This window comes from Eucyclogobius newberryi, unplaced genomic scaffold, assembly GCF_026437365.1.
Source record: "Eucyclogobius newberryi isolate DKJ021-1_F unplaced genomic scaffold, fEucNew1.0.hap1 SCAF_7, whole genome shotgun sequence".
Lineage (NCBI taxonomy): Eukaryota > Metazoa > Chordata > Actinopteri > Gobiiformes > Gobiidae > Eucyclogobius > Eucyclogobius newberryi.
In genome coordinates this window covers 39,860,810-39,876,423 of record NW_027316389.1, presented here as the reverse complement: position 1 = coordinate 39,876,423, position 15,614 = coordinate 39,860,810, and positions in this window count along the sequence as shown.

The window sequence follows — 15,614 nt, the reverse complement described above, 5'->3', positions numbered from 1 at the left end:
TGCATTTGGAGAAAACAATCTTTAAAGTTCGGAACAGATTGGACAGTGCTGTTGTTTCCAAATGAAAGCTTTCAAGAGAGAAAACTGATAAAACACCTTGGGTCTTGTCTGGTGTGGTAGATCTGGGGCTCTATTGATCTGGTGTTCAGGTCCTGCCCCTGTCCTGCCCCTGTCCTGCCCCTGTCCTGCCCTGTCCTGCCCCTGTCCTGCCCCTGTCCTGCCATGATCAGAGCCTCTGTCCTTCAGACCGGCTCTTTCTAACCATTGGTAGGATCTCGTGATATCAGCCACTTCAGTTATGTTCCGGTGGTACAGCCCATGTAGGGGCATGTCCTCCCATGTAGGGGCGTGTCCTCCCATGTAGGGGCGTGTCCTCCCATGTAGGGGCGTGTCCTCCCATGTAGGGGCGTGTCCTCCCATGATTGTCGCTCCAGCACCTCATTATCCTCTGTTCCTCATTGTCTGAGACATTCACTGAGCACGTCCTCTGTAGGAGCCTTGTCCTTGATGTACTTATGGATCTTGGACGTTTCCTCCAGTCTCAGGGTGCTAGTGTACAGTCTCAGGGTGCAAGTGTCCAGTCTCAGGGTGCTAGTGTCCAGTCTCAGGGTGCTAGTGTGCAGTCTCAGGGTGCTAGTGTACAGTCTCAGGGTGCAAGTGTCCAGTCTCAGGGTGCTATTGTACAGTCTCTGGGTGCTAGTGTACAGTCTCAGGGTGCTAGTGTCCAGTCTCAGGGTGCTAGTGTACAGTCTCAGGGTGCTAGTGTCCAGTCTCAGGGTGCTAGTGTACAGTCTCAGGGTGCTAGAGTACAGTCTCAGGGTGCTAGTGTCCAGTCTCAGGGTGCTAGTGTCCAGTCTCAGGGTGCTAGTGTACAGTCTCAGGGTGCTAGTGTACAGTCTCAGGGTGCTAGTGTACAGTCTCAGGGTGCTAGTGTCCAGTCTCAGGGTGCTAGTGTACAGTCTCAGGGTGCTAGTGTGCTAGTGTACAGTCTCAGGGTGCTAGTGTCCAGTCTCAGGGTGCTAGTGTACAGTCTAAGGGTGCTATTGTACAGTCTCAGGGTGCTAGTGTACAGTCTCAGAGTGCAAGTGTACAGTCTCAGGGTGCTAGTGTACAGTCTCAGGGTGCTAGTGTACAGTCTCAGGGTGCTAGTATACAGTCTCAGGGTGCAAGTGTACAGTCTCAGGGTGCTAGTGTACAGTCTCAGGGTGCTAGAGTACAGTCTCAGGGTGCAAGTGTACAGTCTCAGAGTGCAAGTGTACAGTCTCAGGGTGCTAGTGTACAGTCTCAGGGTGCAAGTGTACAGCCTCAGGGTGCTAGTATACAGTCTCGGGGTGCTAGTGTACAGTCTCAGGGTGCTAGTGTACAGTCTCAGGGTGCTAGTGTACAGTCTCAGGGTGCTAGTGTACAGTCTCAGGGTGCTAGAGTACAGTCTCAGGGTGCTAATGCACAGTCTCAGGGTGCTATTGTACAGTCTCAGGGTGCTAGTGTACAGTCTCAGGGTGCTAGTGTCCAGTCTCAGAGTGCTAGTGTACAGTCTCAGGGTGCTAGTGTGCTAGTGTACAGTCTCAGGGTGCTAGTGTCCAGTCTCAGAGTGCAAGTGTACAGTCTCAGGGTGCTAGTGTACAGTCTCAGGGTGCTAGTGTACAGTCGCAAGGTGCTAGTGTACAGTCTCAGGGTGCTAGTGTACAGTCTCAGGGTGCTAGTGTCCAGTCTCAGGGTGCTAGTGTACAGTCTCAGGGTGCTAGTGTACAGTCTCAGGGTGCTAGTGTACGGTCTCAGGGTGCTAGTGTACAGTCTCAGGGTGCTAGTGTGCTAGTGTAAAGTCTCAGGGTGCTAGTGTCCAGTCTCAGGGTGCTAGAGTACAGTCTCAGGGTGCAAGTGTACAGTCTCAGGGTGCTAGTGTACAGTCTCAGGGTGCTAGTGTACAGTCTCAGGGTGCTAGTGTCCAGTCTCAGGGTACTAGTGTACAGTCTCAGGTTGCTAGTGTACGGTCTCAGGGTGCTAGTGTACAGTCTCAGGGTGCTAGTGTACAGTCTCAGGGTGCTAGTTTCCAGTCTCAGGGTGCTAGTGTCCAGTCTCAGGGTGCTAGTGTACAGTCTCAGGGTGCTAGTGTACAGTCTCAGGGTGCTAGTGTACAGTCTCAGGGTGCTAGTGTACGGTCACAGGGTGCTAGTGTACAGTCTCAGGGTGCTAGTGTACAGTCTCAGGGTGCTAGTGTACAGTCTCAGGGTGCTAGTGTACAGTCTCAGGGTGTCCAGTCTCAGGGTGCTAGTGTCCAGTCTCAGGGTGCTAGTGTACATTCTCAGGGTGCTAGTGTACGGTCTCAGGGTGCTAGTGTCCAGTCTCAGGGTGCTAGTGTCCAGTCTCAGGGTGCTAGTGTACGGTCTCAGGGTGCTAGTGTACAGTCTCAGGGTGCTAGTGTACAGTCTCAGGGTGCTAGTGTGCTAGTGTACAGTCTCAGGGTGCTAGTGTCCAGTCTCAGGGTGCTAGTGTACAGTCTCGGGTGCTAGTGTACGGTCTCAGGGTGCTAGTGTACAGTCTGAGGGTGCTAGTGTACAGTCTCAGGGTGCTAGTGTACAGTCTCAGGGTGCTAGTGTCCAGTCTCAGGGTGCTAGTGTACAGTCTCAGGGTGCTAGTGTACAGTCTGAGGGTGCTAGTGTACAGTCTCAGGGTGCTAGTGTCCAGTCTCAGGGTGCTAGTGTCCAGTCTCAGGGTGCTAGTGTACAGTCTCAGGGTGCTAGTGTACAGTCTCAGGGTGCTAGAGTACAGTCTCAGGGTGCTAGTGCACAGTCTCAGGGTGCTAGTGTACAGTCTCAAGGTGCTAGTGTACAGTCTCAGGGTGCTAGAGTACAGTCTCAGGGTGCAAGTGTACAGTCTCAGGGTGCTAGTGTCCAGTCTCAGGGTGCTAGTGTACAGTCTCAGGGTGCTAGTGTACGGTCTCAGGGTGCTAGTGTACAGTCTCAGGGTGGTAGTGTACAGTCTCAGGGTGCTAGTGTACAGTCTCAGGGTGCTAGTGTGCTAGTGTACAGTCTCAGGGTGCTAGTGTCCAGTCTCAGGGTGCTAGAGTACAGTCTCAGGGTGCTAGTGTCCAGTCTCAGTGTGCTAGAGTACAGTCTCAGGGTGCCAGTGTACAGTCTCAGGGTGCTAGTGCACAGTCTCAGGGTGCTAGTGTACAGGCTCAGGGTGCTAGAGTACAGTCTCAGGGTGCTAGTGTACAGTCTCAGGGTGCTAGTGTACAGTCTCAGGGTGCTAGTGTACAGTCTCAGGGTGCTAGTGTCCAGTCTCAGGGTGCTAGTGTACAGTCTCAGGGTGCTAGTGTACGGTCACAGGGTGCTAGTGTACAGTCTCAGGGTGCTAGTGTACAGTCTCAGGGTGCTAGTGTACAGTCTCAGGGTGCTAGTGTACAGTCTCAGGGTGCTAGTGTACAGTCTCAGGGTGCTAGTGTAATAGTGTCCAGTCTCAGGGTGCTAGTGTCCAGTCTCAGGGTGCTAGTGTCCAGTCTCAGGGTGCTAGTGTACGGTCTCAGGGTGCTAGTGTACAGTCTCAGGGTGCTAGTGTACAGTCTCAGGGTGCTAGTGTACAGTCGCAAGGTGCTAGTGTACAGTCTCAGGGTGCTAGTGTACAGTCTCAGGGTGCTAGTGTCCAGTCTCAGGGTGCTAGTGTACAGTCTCAGGGTGCTAGTGTACAGTCTCAGGGTGCTAGTGTACGGTCTCAGGGTGCTAGTGTACAGTCTCAGGGTGCTAGTGTGCTAGTGTAAAGTCTCAGGGTGCTAGTGTCCAGTCTCAGGGTGCTAGAGTACAGTCTCAGGGTGCAAGTGTACAGTCTCAGGGTGCTAGTGTACAGTCTCAGGGTGCTAGTGTACAGTCTCAGGGTGCTAGTGTCCAGTCTCAGGGTACTAGTGTACAGTCTCAGGTTGCTAGTGTACGGTCTCAGGGTGCTAGTGTACAGTCTCAGGGTGCTAGTGTACAGTCTCAGGGTGCTAGTTTCCAGTCTCAGGGTGCTAGTGTCCAGTCTCAGGGTGCTAGTGTACAGTCTCAGGGTGCTAGTGTACAGTCTCAGGGTGCTAGTGTACAGTCTCAGGGTGCTAGTGTACGGTCACAGGGTGCTAGTGTACAGTCTCAGGGTGCTAGTGTACAGTCTCAGGGTGCTAGTGTACAGTCTCAGGGTGCTAGTGTACAGTCTCAGGGTGTCCAGTCTCAGGGTGCTAGTGTCCAGTCTCAGGGTGCTAGTGTACATTCTCAGGGTGCTAGTGTACGGTCTCAGGGTGCTAGTGTCCAGTCTCAGGGTGCTAGTGTCCAGTCTCAGGGTGCTAGTGTACGGTCTCAGGGTGCTAGTGTACAGTCTCAGGGTGCTAGTGTACAGTCTCAGGGTGCTAGTGTGCTAGTGTACAGTCTCAGGGTGCTAGTGTCCAGTCTCAGGGTGCTAGTGTACAGTCTCGGGGTGCTAGTGTACAGTCTCAGGGTGCTAGTGTCCAGTCTCAGGGTGCTAGTGTGCTAGTGTACAGTCTCAGGGTGCTAGTGTCCAGTCTGAGGGTGCTAGTGTACAGTCTCAGGGTGCTAGTGTACAGTCTCAGGGTGCTAGTGTCCAGTCTCAGGGTGCTAGTGTACAGTCTCAGGGTGCTAGTGTACAGTCTGAGGGTGCTAGTGTACAGTCTCAGGGTGCTAGTGTACGGTCTCAGGGTGCTAGTGTACAGTCTCAGGGTGCTAGTGTACAGTCTCAGGGTGCTAGTGTGCTAGTGTACAGTCTCAGGGTGCTAGTGTCCAGTCTCAGGGTGCTAGTGTACAGTCTCGGGGTGCTAGTGTCCAGTCTCAGGGTGCTAGTGTACAGTCTCAGGGTGCTAGTGTCCAGTCTCAGGGTGCTAGTGTACAGTCTCAGGGTGCTAGTGTACAGTCTCAGGGTGCAAGTGTACAGTCTCAGGGTGCTAGAGTACAGTCTCAGGGTGCTTGTGTACAGTCTCAGGGTGCTAGTGCACAGTCTCAGGGTGCCAGTGTACAGTCTCAGGGTGCTTGTGTACAGTCTCAGGGTGCTAGTGTACAGTCTCAGGGTGCTAGTGTACAGTCTCAGGGTGCTAGTGTACAGTCTCAGGGTGCTTGTGTACAGTCTCAGGGTGCTAGTGTACAGTCTCAGGGTGCTTGTGTACAGTCTCAGGGTGCTAGTGTACAGTCTCAGGGTGCTAGTGTACAGCCTCAGGGTGCTAGTGTACAGTCTCAGGGTGCTAGTGTACGGTCTCAGGGTGCTAGTGTACAGTCTCAGGGTGCTAGTGTACAGTCTCAGGGTGCTAGTGTCCAGTCTCAGGGTGCTAGAGTACAGTCTCAGGGTGCAAGTGTACAGTCTCAGGGTGCTGGTGTACAGTCTCAGGGTGCTAGTGTACAGTCTCAGGGTGCTAGTGTCCAGTCTCAGGGTACTAGTGTACAGTCTCAGGGTGCTAGTGTACGGTCTCAGGGTGCTAGTGTACAGTCTCAGGGTGCTAGTGTACAGTCTCAGGGTGCTAGTTTCCAGTCTCAGGGTGCTAGTGTCCAGTCTCAGGGTGCTAGTGTACAGTCTCAGGGTGCTAGTGTACAGTCTCAGGGTGCTAGTGTACAGTATCAGAGTGCTAGTGTAATAGTGTCCAGTCTCAGGGTGCTAGTGTCCAGTCTCAGGGTGCTAGTGTACAGTCTCAGGGTGCTAGTGTACGGTCTCAGGGTGCTAGTGTCCAGTCTCAGGGTGCTAGTGTCCAGTCTCAGGGTGCTAGTGTACGGTCTCAGGGTGCTAGTGTACAGTCTCAGGGTGCTAGTGTACAGTCTCAGGGTGCTAGTGTGCTAGTGTACAGTCTCAGGGTGCTAGTGTCCAGTCTCAGGGTGCTAGTGTACAGTCTCGGGTGCTAGTGTACGGTCTCAGGGTGCTAGTGTACAGTCTGAGGGTGCTAGTGTACAGTCTCAGGGTGCTAGTGTACAGTCTCAGGGTGCTAGTGTCCAGTCTCAGGGTGCTAGTGTACAGTCTCAGGGTGCTAGTGTACAGTCTGAGGGTGCTAGTGTACAGTCTCAGGGTGCTAGTGTCCAGTCTCAGGGTGCTAGTGTCCAGTCTCAGGGTGCTAGTGTACAGTCTCAGGGTGCTAGTGTACAGTCTCACGGTGCTAGTGTACAGTCTCACGGTGCTACTGTACAGTCTCAGGGTGCTAGTGTACAGTCTCAGGGTGCTAGAGTACAGTCTCAGGGTGCTAGTGCACAGTCTCAGGGTGCTAGTGTACAGTCTCAAGGTGCTAGTGTACAGTCTCAGGGTGCAAGTGTACAGTCTCAGGGTGCTAGTGTCCAGTCTCAGGGTGCTAGTGTACAGTCTCAGGGTGCTAGTGTACGGTCTCAGGGTGCTAGTGTACAGTCTCAGGGTGCTAGTGTACAGTCTCAGGGTGCTAGTGTACAGTCTCAGGGTGCTAGTGTGCTAGTGTACAGTCTCAGGGTGCTAGTGTCCAGTCTCAGGGTGCTAGAGTACAGTCTCAGGGTGCAAGTGTACAGTCTCAGGGTGCTAGTGCACAGTCTCAGGGTGCTATTGTACAGTCTCTGGGTGCTAGTGTACAGTCTCAGGGTGCTAGTGTCCAGTCTCAGGGTGCTAGTGTACAGTCTCAGGGTGCTAGTGTGCTAGTGTACAGTCTCAGGGTGCTAGGGTCCAGTCTCAGGGTGCTAGTGTACGGTCTAAGGGTGCTAGTGTCCAGTCTCAGGGTGCTAGTGTTCAGTCTAAGGGTGCTATTGTACAGTCTCAGGGTGCTAGTGTACAGTCTCAGAGTGCAAGTGTACAGTCTCAGGGTGCTAGTGTACAGTCTCAGGGTGCTAGTGTACAGTCTCAGGGTGCTAGTATACAGTCTCAGGGTGCAAGTGTACAGTCTCAGGGTGCTAGTGTACAGTCTCAGGGTGCTAGAGTACAGTCTCAGGGTGCAAGTGTACAGTCTCAGAGTGCAAGTGTACAGTCTCAGGGTGCTAGTGTACAGTCTCAGGGTGCAAGTGTACAGCCTCAGGGTGCTAGTATACAGTCTCAGGGTGCTAGTGTACAGTCTCAGGGTGCTAGTGTACAGTCTCAGGGTGCTAGTGTACAGTCTCAGGGTGCTAGTGTACAGTCTCAGGGTGCTAGTGTGCTAGTGTACAGTCTCAGGGTGCTAGTGTCCAGTCTCAGGGTGCTAGTGTACAGTCTCGGGGTGCTAGTGTCCAGTCTCAGGGTGCTAGTGTACAGTCTCAGGGTGCTAGTGTACAGTCTCAGGGTGCTAGTGTACAGTCTCAGGGTGCTAGTGTACAGTCTCAGGGTGCAAGTGTACAGTCTCAGGGTGCTAGAGTACAGTCTCAGGGTGCTTGTGTACAGTCTCAGGGTGCTAGTGCACAGTCTCAGGGTGCCAGTGTACAGTCTCAGGGTGCTTGTGTACAGTCTCAGGGTGCTAGTGTACAGTCTCAGGGTGCTAGTGTACAGTCTCAGGGTGCTAGTGTACAGTCTCAGGGTGCTTGTGTACAGTCTCAGGGTGCTAGTGTACAGTCTCAGGGTGCTTGTGTACAGTCTCAGGGTGCTAGTGTACAGTCTCAGGGTGCTAGTGTACAGCCTCAGGGTGCTAGTGTACAGTCTCAGGGTGCTAGTGTACCGTCTCAGGGTGCTAGTGTACAGTCTCAGGGTGCTAGTGTACAGTCTCAGGGTGCTAGTGTACAGTCTCAGGGTGCTAGTGTCCAGTCTCAGGGTGCTAGAGTACAGTCTCAGGGTGCAAGTGTACAGTCTCAGGGTGCTGGTGTACAGTCTCAGGGTGCTAGTGTACAGTCTCAGGGTGCTAGTGTCCAGTCTCAGGGTACTAGTGTACAGTCTCAGGGTGCTAGTGTACGGTCTCAGGGTGCTAGTGTACAGTCTCAGGGTGCTAGTGTACAGACTCAGGGTGCTAGTTTCCAGTCTCAGGGTGCTAGTGTCCAGTCTCAGGGTGCTAGTGTACAGTCTCAGGGTGCTAGTGTACAGTCTCAGGGTGCTAGTGTACAGTCTCAGGGTGCTAGTGTACGGTCAAAGGGTGCTAGTGTACAGTCTCAGGGTGCTAGTGTACAGTCTCAGGGTGCTAGTGTACAGTCTCAGGGTGCTAGTGTACAGTCTCAGAGTGCTAGTGTAATAGTGTCCAGTCTCAGGGTGCTAGTGTCCAGTCTCAGGGTGCTAGTGTACAGTCTCAGGGTGCTAGTGTACGGTCTCAGGGTGCTAGTGTCCAGTCTCAGGGTGCTAGTGTCCAGTCTCAGGGTGCTAGTGTACGGTCTCAGGGTGCTAGTGTGCAGTCTCAGGGTGCTAGTGTACAGTCTCAGGGTGCTAGTGTGCTAGTGTACAGTCTCAGGGTGCTAGTGTCCAGTCTCAGGGTGCTAGTGTACAGTCTCGGGTGCTAGTGTACGGTCTCAGGGTGCTAGTGTACAGTCTGAGGGTGCTAGTGTACAGTCTCAGGGTGCTAGTGTACAGTCTCAGGGTGCTAGTGTCCAGTCTCAGGGTGCTAGTGTACAGTCTCAGGGTGCTAGTGTACAGTCTGAGGGTGCTAGTGTACAGTCTCAGGGTGCTAGTGTCCAGTCTCAGGGTGCTAGTGTCCAGTCTCAGGGTGCCAGTGTACAGTCTCAGGGTGCTAGTGTACAGTCTCACGGTGCTAGTGTACAGTCTCACGGTGCTACTGTACAGTCTCAGGGTGCTAGTGTACAGTCTCAGGGTGCTAGAGTACAGTCTCAGGGTGCTAGTGCACAGTCTCAGGGTGCTAGTGTACAGTCTCAAGGTGCTAGTGTACAGTCTCAGGGTGCAAGTGTACAGTCTCAGGGTGCTAGTGTCCAGTCTCAGGGTGCTAGTGTACAGTCTCAGGGTGCTAGTGTACGCTCTCAGGGTGCTAGTGTACAGTCTCAGGGTGCTAGTGTACAGTCTCAGGGTGCTAGTGTACAGTCTCAGGGTGCTAGTGTGCCAGTGTACAGTCTCAGGGTGCTAGTGTCCAGTCTCAGGGTGCTAGAGTACAGTCTCAGGGTGCAAGTGTACAGTCTCAGGGTGCTAGTGCACAGTCTCAGGGTGCTATTGTACAGTCTCTGGGTGCTAGTGTACAGTCTCAGGGTGCTAGTGTCCAGTCTCAGGGTGCTAGTGTACAGTCTCAGGGTGCTAGTGTGCTAGTGTACAGTCTCAGGGTGCTAGGGTCCAGTCTCAGGGTGCTAGTGTACGGTCTAAGGGTGCTAGTGTCCAGTCTCAGGGTGCTAGTGTACAGTCTAAGGGTGCTATTGTACAGTCTCAGGGTGCTAGTGTACAGTCTCAGAGTGCAAGTGTACAGTCTCAGGGTGCTAGTGTACAGTCTCAGGGTGCTAGTGTACAGTCTCAGGGTGCTAGTATACAGTCTCAGGGTGCAAGTGTACAGTCTCAGGGTGCTAGTGTACAGTCTCAGGGTGCTAGAGTACAGTCTCAGGGTGCAAGTGTACAGTCTCAGAGTGCAAGTGTACAGTCTCAGGGTGCTAGTGTACAGTCTCAGGGTGCTAGTGTACAGTCTCAGGGTGCTAGTGTACAGTCTCAGGGTGCTAGTGTACAGTCTCAGGGTGCTAGTGTACAGTCTCAGGGTGCTAGTGTACAGTCTCAGGGTGCTAGAGTACAGTCTCAGGGTGCTAGTGCACAGTCTCAGGGTGCTATTGTACAGTCTCAGGGTACTAGTGTACAGTCTCAGGGTGCTAGTGTCCAGTCTCAGGGTGCTAGTGTACAGTCTCAGGGTGCTAGTGTGCTAGTGTACAGTCTCAGGGTGCTAGTGTACAGTCTCAGGGTGCTAGTGTACAGTCTCAGGGTGCTAGTGTACGGTCACAGGGTGCTAGTGTACAGTCTCAGGGTGCTAGTGTACAGTCTCAGGGTGCTAGTGTACAGTCTCAGGGTGCTAGTGTACAGTCTCAGGGTGTCCAGTCTCAGGGTGCTAGTGTCCAGTCTCAGGGTGCTAGTGTACATTCTCAGGGTGCTAGTGTACGGTCTCAGGGTGCTAGTGTCCAGTCTCAGGGTGCTAGTGTCCAGTCTCAGGGTGCTAATGTACGGTCTCAGGGTGCTAGTGTACAGTCTCAGGGTGCTAGTGTACAGTCTCAGGGTGCTAGTGTGCTAGTGTACAGTCTCAGGGTGCTAGTGTCCAGTCTCAGGATGCTAGTGTACAGTCTCGGGTGCTAGTGTACGGTCTCAGGGTGCTAGTGTACAGTCTGAGGGTGCTAGTGTACAGTCTCAGGGTGCTAGTGTACAGTCTCAGGGTGCTAGTGTCCAGTCTCAGGGTGCTAGTGTACAGTCTCAGGGTGCTAGTGTACAGTCTGAGGGTGCTAGTGTACAGTCTCAGGGTGCTAGTGTCCAGTCTCAGGGTGCTAGTGTCCAGTCTCAGGGTGCTAGTGTACAGTCTCAGGGTGCTAGTGTACAGTCTCAGGGTGCTAGAGTACAGTCTCAGGGTGCTAGTGCACAGTCTCAGGGTGCTAGTGTACAGTCTCAAGGTGCTAGTGTACAGTCTCAGGGTGCTAGAGTACAGTCTCAGGGTGCAAGTGTACAGTCTCAGGGTGCTAGTGTCCAGTCTCAGGGTGCTAGTGTACAGTCTCAGGGTGCTAGTGTACGGTCTCAGGGTGCTAGTGTACAGTCTCAGGGTGGAAGTGTACAGTCTCAGGGTGCTAGTGTACAGTCTCAGGGTGCTAGTGTGCTAGTGTACAGTCTCAGGGTGCTAGTGTCCAGTCTCAGGGTGCTAGAGTACAGTCTCAGGGTGCAAGTGTACAGTCTCAGGGTGCTAGTGTCCAGTCTCAGTGTGCTAGAGTACAGTCTCAGGGTGCCAGTGTACAGTCTCAGGGTGCTAGTGCACAGTCTCAGGGTGCTAGTGTAAAGGCTCAGGGTGCTAGAGTACAGTCTCAGGGTGCAAGTGTACAGTCTCAGGGTGCTAGTGTACAGTCTCAGGGTGCTAGTGTACAGTCTCAGGGTGCTAGTGTCCAGTCTCAGGGTGCTAGTGTACAGTCTCAGGGTGCTAGTGTACGGTCACAGGGTGCTAGTGTACAGTCTCAGGGTGCTAGTGTACAGTCTCAGGGTGCTAGTGTACAGTCTCAGGGTGCTAGTGTACAGTCTCAGGGTGCTAGTGTACAGTCTCAGGGTGCTAGTGTAATAGTGTCCAGTCTCAGGGTGCTAGTGTCCAGTCTCAGGGTGCTAGTGTCCAGTCTCAGCGTGCTAGTGTACGGTCTCAGTGTGCTAGTGTACAGTCTCAGGGTGCTAGTGTACAGTCTCAGGGTGCTAGTGTGCTAGTGTACAGTCTCAGGGTGCTAGTGTCCAGTCTCAGGGTGCTAGTGTACAGTCTCGGGGTGCTAGTGTCCAGTCTCAGGGTGCTAGTGTACAGCCTCAGGGTGCTAGTGTACAGTCTCAGGGTGCTAGTGTACGGTCTCAGGGTGCTAGTGTACAGTCTCAGGGTGCTAGTGTACAGTCTCAGGGTGCTAGTGTACAGTCTCAGGGTGCTAGTGTCCAGTCTCAGGGTGCTAGAGTACAGTCTCAGGGTGCAAGTGTACAGTCTCAGGGTGCTGGTGTACAGTCTCAGGGTGCTAGTGTACAGTCTCAGGGTGCTAGTGTCCAGTCTCAGGGTACTAGTGTACAGTCTCAGGGTGCTAGTGTACGGTCTCAGGGTGCTAGTGTACAGTCTCAGGGTGCTAGTGTACAGTCTCAGGGTGCTAGTTTCCAGTCTCAGGGTGCTAGTGTCCAGTCTCAGGGTGCTAGTGTACAGTCTCAGGGTGCTAGTGTACAGTCTCAGGGTGCTAGTGTACAGTCTCAGGGTGCTAGTGTACGGTCAAAGGGTGCTAGTGTACAGTCTCAGGGTGCTAGTGTACAGTCTCAGGGTGCTAGTGTACAGTCTCAGGGTGCTAGTGTACAGTCTCAGAGTGCTAGTGTAATAGTGTCCAGTCTCAGGGTGCTAGTGTCCAGTCTCAGGGTGCTAGTGTACAGTCTCAGGGTGCTAGTGTACGGTCTCAGGGTGCTAGTGTCCAGTCTCAGGGTGCTAGTGTCCAGTCTCAGGGTGCTAGTGTACGGTCTCAGGGTGCTAGTGTACAGTCTCAGGGTGCTAGTGTACAGTCTCAGGGTGCTAGTGTGCTAGTGTACAGTCTCAGGGTGCTAGTGTCCAGTCTCAGGGTGCTAGTGTACAGTCTCGGGTGCTAGTGTACGGTCTCAGGGTGCTAGTGTACAGTCTGAGGGTGCTAGTGTACAGTCTCAGGGTGCTAGTGTACAGTCTCAGGGTGCTAGTGTCCAGTCTCAGGGTGCTAGTGTACAGTCTCAGGGTGCTAGTGTACAGTCTGAGGGTGCTAGTGTACAGTCTCAGGGTGCTAGTGTCCAGTCTCAGGGTGCTAGTGTCCAGTCTCAGGGTGCTAGTGTACAGTCTCAGGGTGCTAGTGTACAGTCTCACGGTGCTAGTGTACAGTCTCACGGTGCTACTGTACAGTCTCAGGGTGCTAGTGTACAGTCTCAGGGTGCTAGAGTACAGTCTCAGGGTGCTAGTGCACAGTCTCAGGGTGCTAGTGTACAGTCTCAAGGTGCTAGTGTACAGTCTCAGGGTGCAAGTGTACAGTCTCAGGGTGCTAGTGTCCAGTCTCAGGGTGCTAGTGTACAGTCTCAGGGTGCTAGTGTACGGTCTCAGGGTGCTAGTGTACAGTCTCAGGGTGCTAGTGTACAGTCTCAGGGTGCTAGTGTACAGTCTCAGGGTGCTAGTGTGCTAGTGTACAGTCTCAGGGTGCTAGTGTCCAGTCTCAGGGTGCTAGAGTACAGTCTCAGGGTGCAAGTGTACAGTCTCAGGGTGCTAGTGCACAGTCTCAGGGTGCTATTGTACAGTCTCTGGGTGCTAGTGTACAGTCTCAGGGTGCTAGTGTCCAGTCTCAGGGTGCTAGTGTACAGTCTCAGGGTGCTAGTGTGCTAGTGTACAGTCTCAGGGTGCTAGGGTCCAGTCTCAGGGTGCTAGTGTACGGTCTAAGGGTGCTAGTGTCCAGTCTCAGGGTGCTAGTGTTCAGTCTAAGGGTGCTATTGTACAGTCTCAGGGTGCTAGTGTACAGTCTCAGAGTGCAAGTGTACAGTCTCAGGGTGCTAGTGTACAGTCTCAGGGTGCTAGTGTACAGTCTCAGGGTGCTAGTATACAGTCTCAGGGTGCAAGTGTACAGTCTCAGGGTGCTAGTGTACAGTCTCAGGGTGCTAGAGTACAGTCTCAGGGTGCAAGTGTACAGTCTCAGAGTGCAAGTGTACAGTCTCAGGGTGCTAGTGTACAGTCTCAGGGTGCAAGTGTACAGCCTCAGGGTGCTAGTATACAGTCTCAGGGTGCTAGTGTACAGTCTCAGGGTGCTAGTGTACAGTCTCAGGGTGCTAGTGTACAGTCTCAGGGTGCTAGTGTACAGTCTCAGGGTGCTAGTGTGCTAGTGTACAGTCTCAGGGTGCTAGTGTCCAGTCTCAGGGTGCTAGTGTACAGTCTCGGGGTGCTAGTGTCCAGTCTCAGGGTGCTAGTGTACAGTCTCAGGGTGCTAGTGTACAGTCTCAGGGTGCTAGTGTACAGTCTCAGGGTGCTAGTGTACAGTCTCAGGGTGCAAGTGTACAGTCTCAGGGTGCTAGAGTACAGTCTCAGGGTGCTTGTGTACAGTCTCAGGGTGCTAGTGCACAGTCTCAGGGTGCCAGTGTACAGTCTCAGGGTGCTTGTGTACAGTCTCAGGGTGCTAGTGTACAGTCTCAGGGTGCTAGTGTACAGTCTCAGGGTGCTAGTGTACAGTCTCAGGGTGCTTGTGTACAGTCTCAGGGTGCTAGTGTAGAGTCTCAGGGTGCTTGTGTACAGTCTCAGGGTGCTAGTGTACAGTCTCAGGGTGCTAGTGTACAGCCTCAGGGTGCTAGTGTACAGTCTCAGGGTGCTAGTGTACGGTCTCAGGGTGCTAGTGTACAGTCTCAGGGTGCTAGTGTACAGTCTCAGGGTGCTACTGTGCTAGTGTACAGTCTCAGGGTGCTAGTATCCAGTCTCAGGGTGCTAGAGTACAGTCTCAGGGTGCAAGTGTACAGTCTCAGGGTGCTAGTGTCCAGTCTCAGGGTGCTAGAGTACAGTCTCAGGGTGCCAGTGTACAGTCTCAGGGTGCTAGTGCACAGTCTCAGGGTGCTAGTGTACAAGCTCAGGGTGCTAGTGCACAGTCTCAGGGTGCTAGTGTACAAGCTCAGGGTGCTAGAGTACAGTCTCAGGGTGCAAGTGTACAGTCTCAGGGTGCTAGTGTCCAGTCTCAGGGTGCTAGTGTACAGTCTCAGGGTGCTAGTGTACAGACTCAGGGTGCTAGTGTCCAGTCTCAGGGTACTATTGCACAGTCTCAGGGTGCTAGTGTACGGTCTCAGGGTGCTAGTGTACAGTCTCAGGGTGCTAGTGTACAGTCTCAGGGTGCTAGTTTCCAGTCTCAGGGTGCTAGTGTCCAGTCTCAGGGTGCTAGTGTACAGTCTCAGGGTGCTAGTGTACAGTCTCAGGGTGCTAGTGTACAGTCTCAGGGTGCTAGTGTACGGTCACAGGGTGCTAGTGTACAGTCTCAGGGTGCTAGTGTACAGTCTCAGGGTGCTAGTGTACAGTCTCAGGGTGCTAGTGTACAGTCTCAGGGTGCTAGTGTAATAGTGTCCAGTCTCAGGGTGCTAGTGTCCAGTCTCAGGGTGCTAGTGTACAGTCTCAGGGTGCTAGTGTACGGTCTCAGGGTGCTAGTGTCCAGTCTCAGGGTGCTAGTGTCCAGTCTCAGGGTGCTAGTGTACGGTCTCAGGGTGCTAGTGTACAGTCTCAGGGTGCTAGTGTACAGTCTCAGGGTGCTAGTGTGCTAGAGTACAGTCTCAGGGTGCCAGTGTACAGTCTCAGGGTGCTAGTGCACAGTCTCAGGGTGCTAGTGTACAGGCTCAGGGTGCTAGAGTACAGTCTCAGGGTGCAAGTGTACAGTCTCAGGGTGCTAGAGTACAGTCTCAGGGTGCTAGTGCACAGTCTCAGGGTGCTAGTGTACAGTCTCAAGGTGCTAGTGTACAGTCTCAGGGTGCAAGTGTACAGTCTCAGGGTGCTAGTGTCCAGTCTCAGGGTGCTAGTGTACAGTCTCAGGGTGCTAGTGTACGGTCTCAGGGTGCTAGTGTACAGTCTCAGGGTGCTAGTGTACAGTCTCAGGGTGCTAGTGTACAGTCTCAGGGTGCTAGTGTGCTAGTGTACAGTCTCAGGGTGCTAGTGTCCAGTCTCAGGGTGCTAGAGTACAGTCTCAGGGTGCAAGTGTACAGTCTCAGGGTGCTAGTGCACAGTCTCAGGGTGCTATTGTACAGTCTCTGGGTGCTAGTGTACAGTCTCAGGGTGCTAGTGTCCAGTCTCAGGGTGCTAGTGTACAGTCTCAGGGTGCTAGTGTGCTAGTGTACAGTCTCAGGGTGCTAGGGTCCAGTCTCAGGGTGCTAGTGTACGGTCTAAGGGTGCTAGTGTCCAGTCTCAGGGTGCTAGTGTTCAGTCTAAGGGTGCTATTGTACAGTCTCAGGGTGCTAGTGTACAGTCTCAGAGTGCAAGTGTACAGTCTCAGGGTGCTAGTGTACAGTCTCAGGGTGCTAGTGTACAGTCTCAGGGTGCTAGTATACAGTCTCAGGGTGCAAGTGTACAGTCTCAGGGTGCTAGTGTACAGTCTCAGGGTGCTAGAGTACAG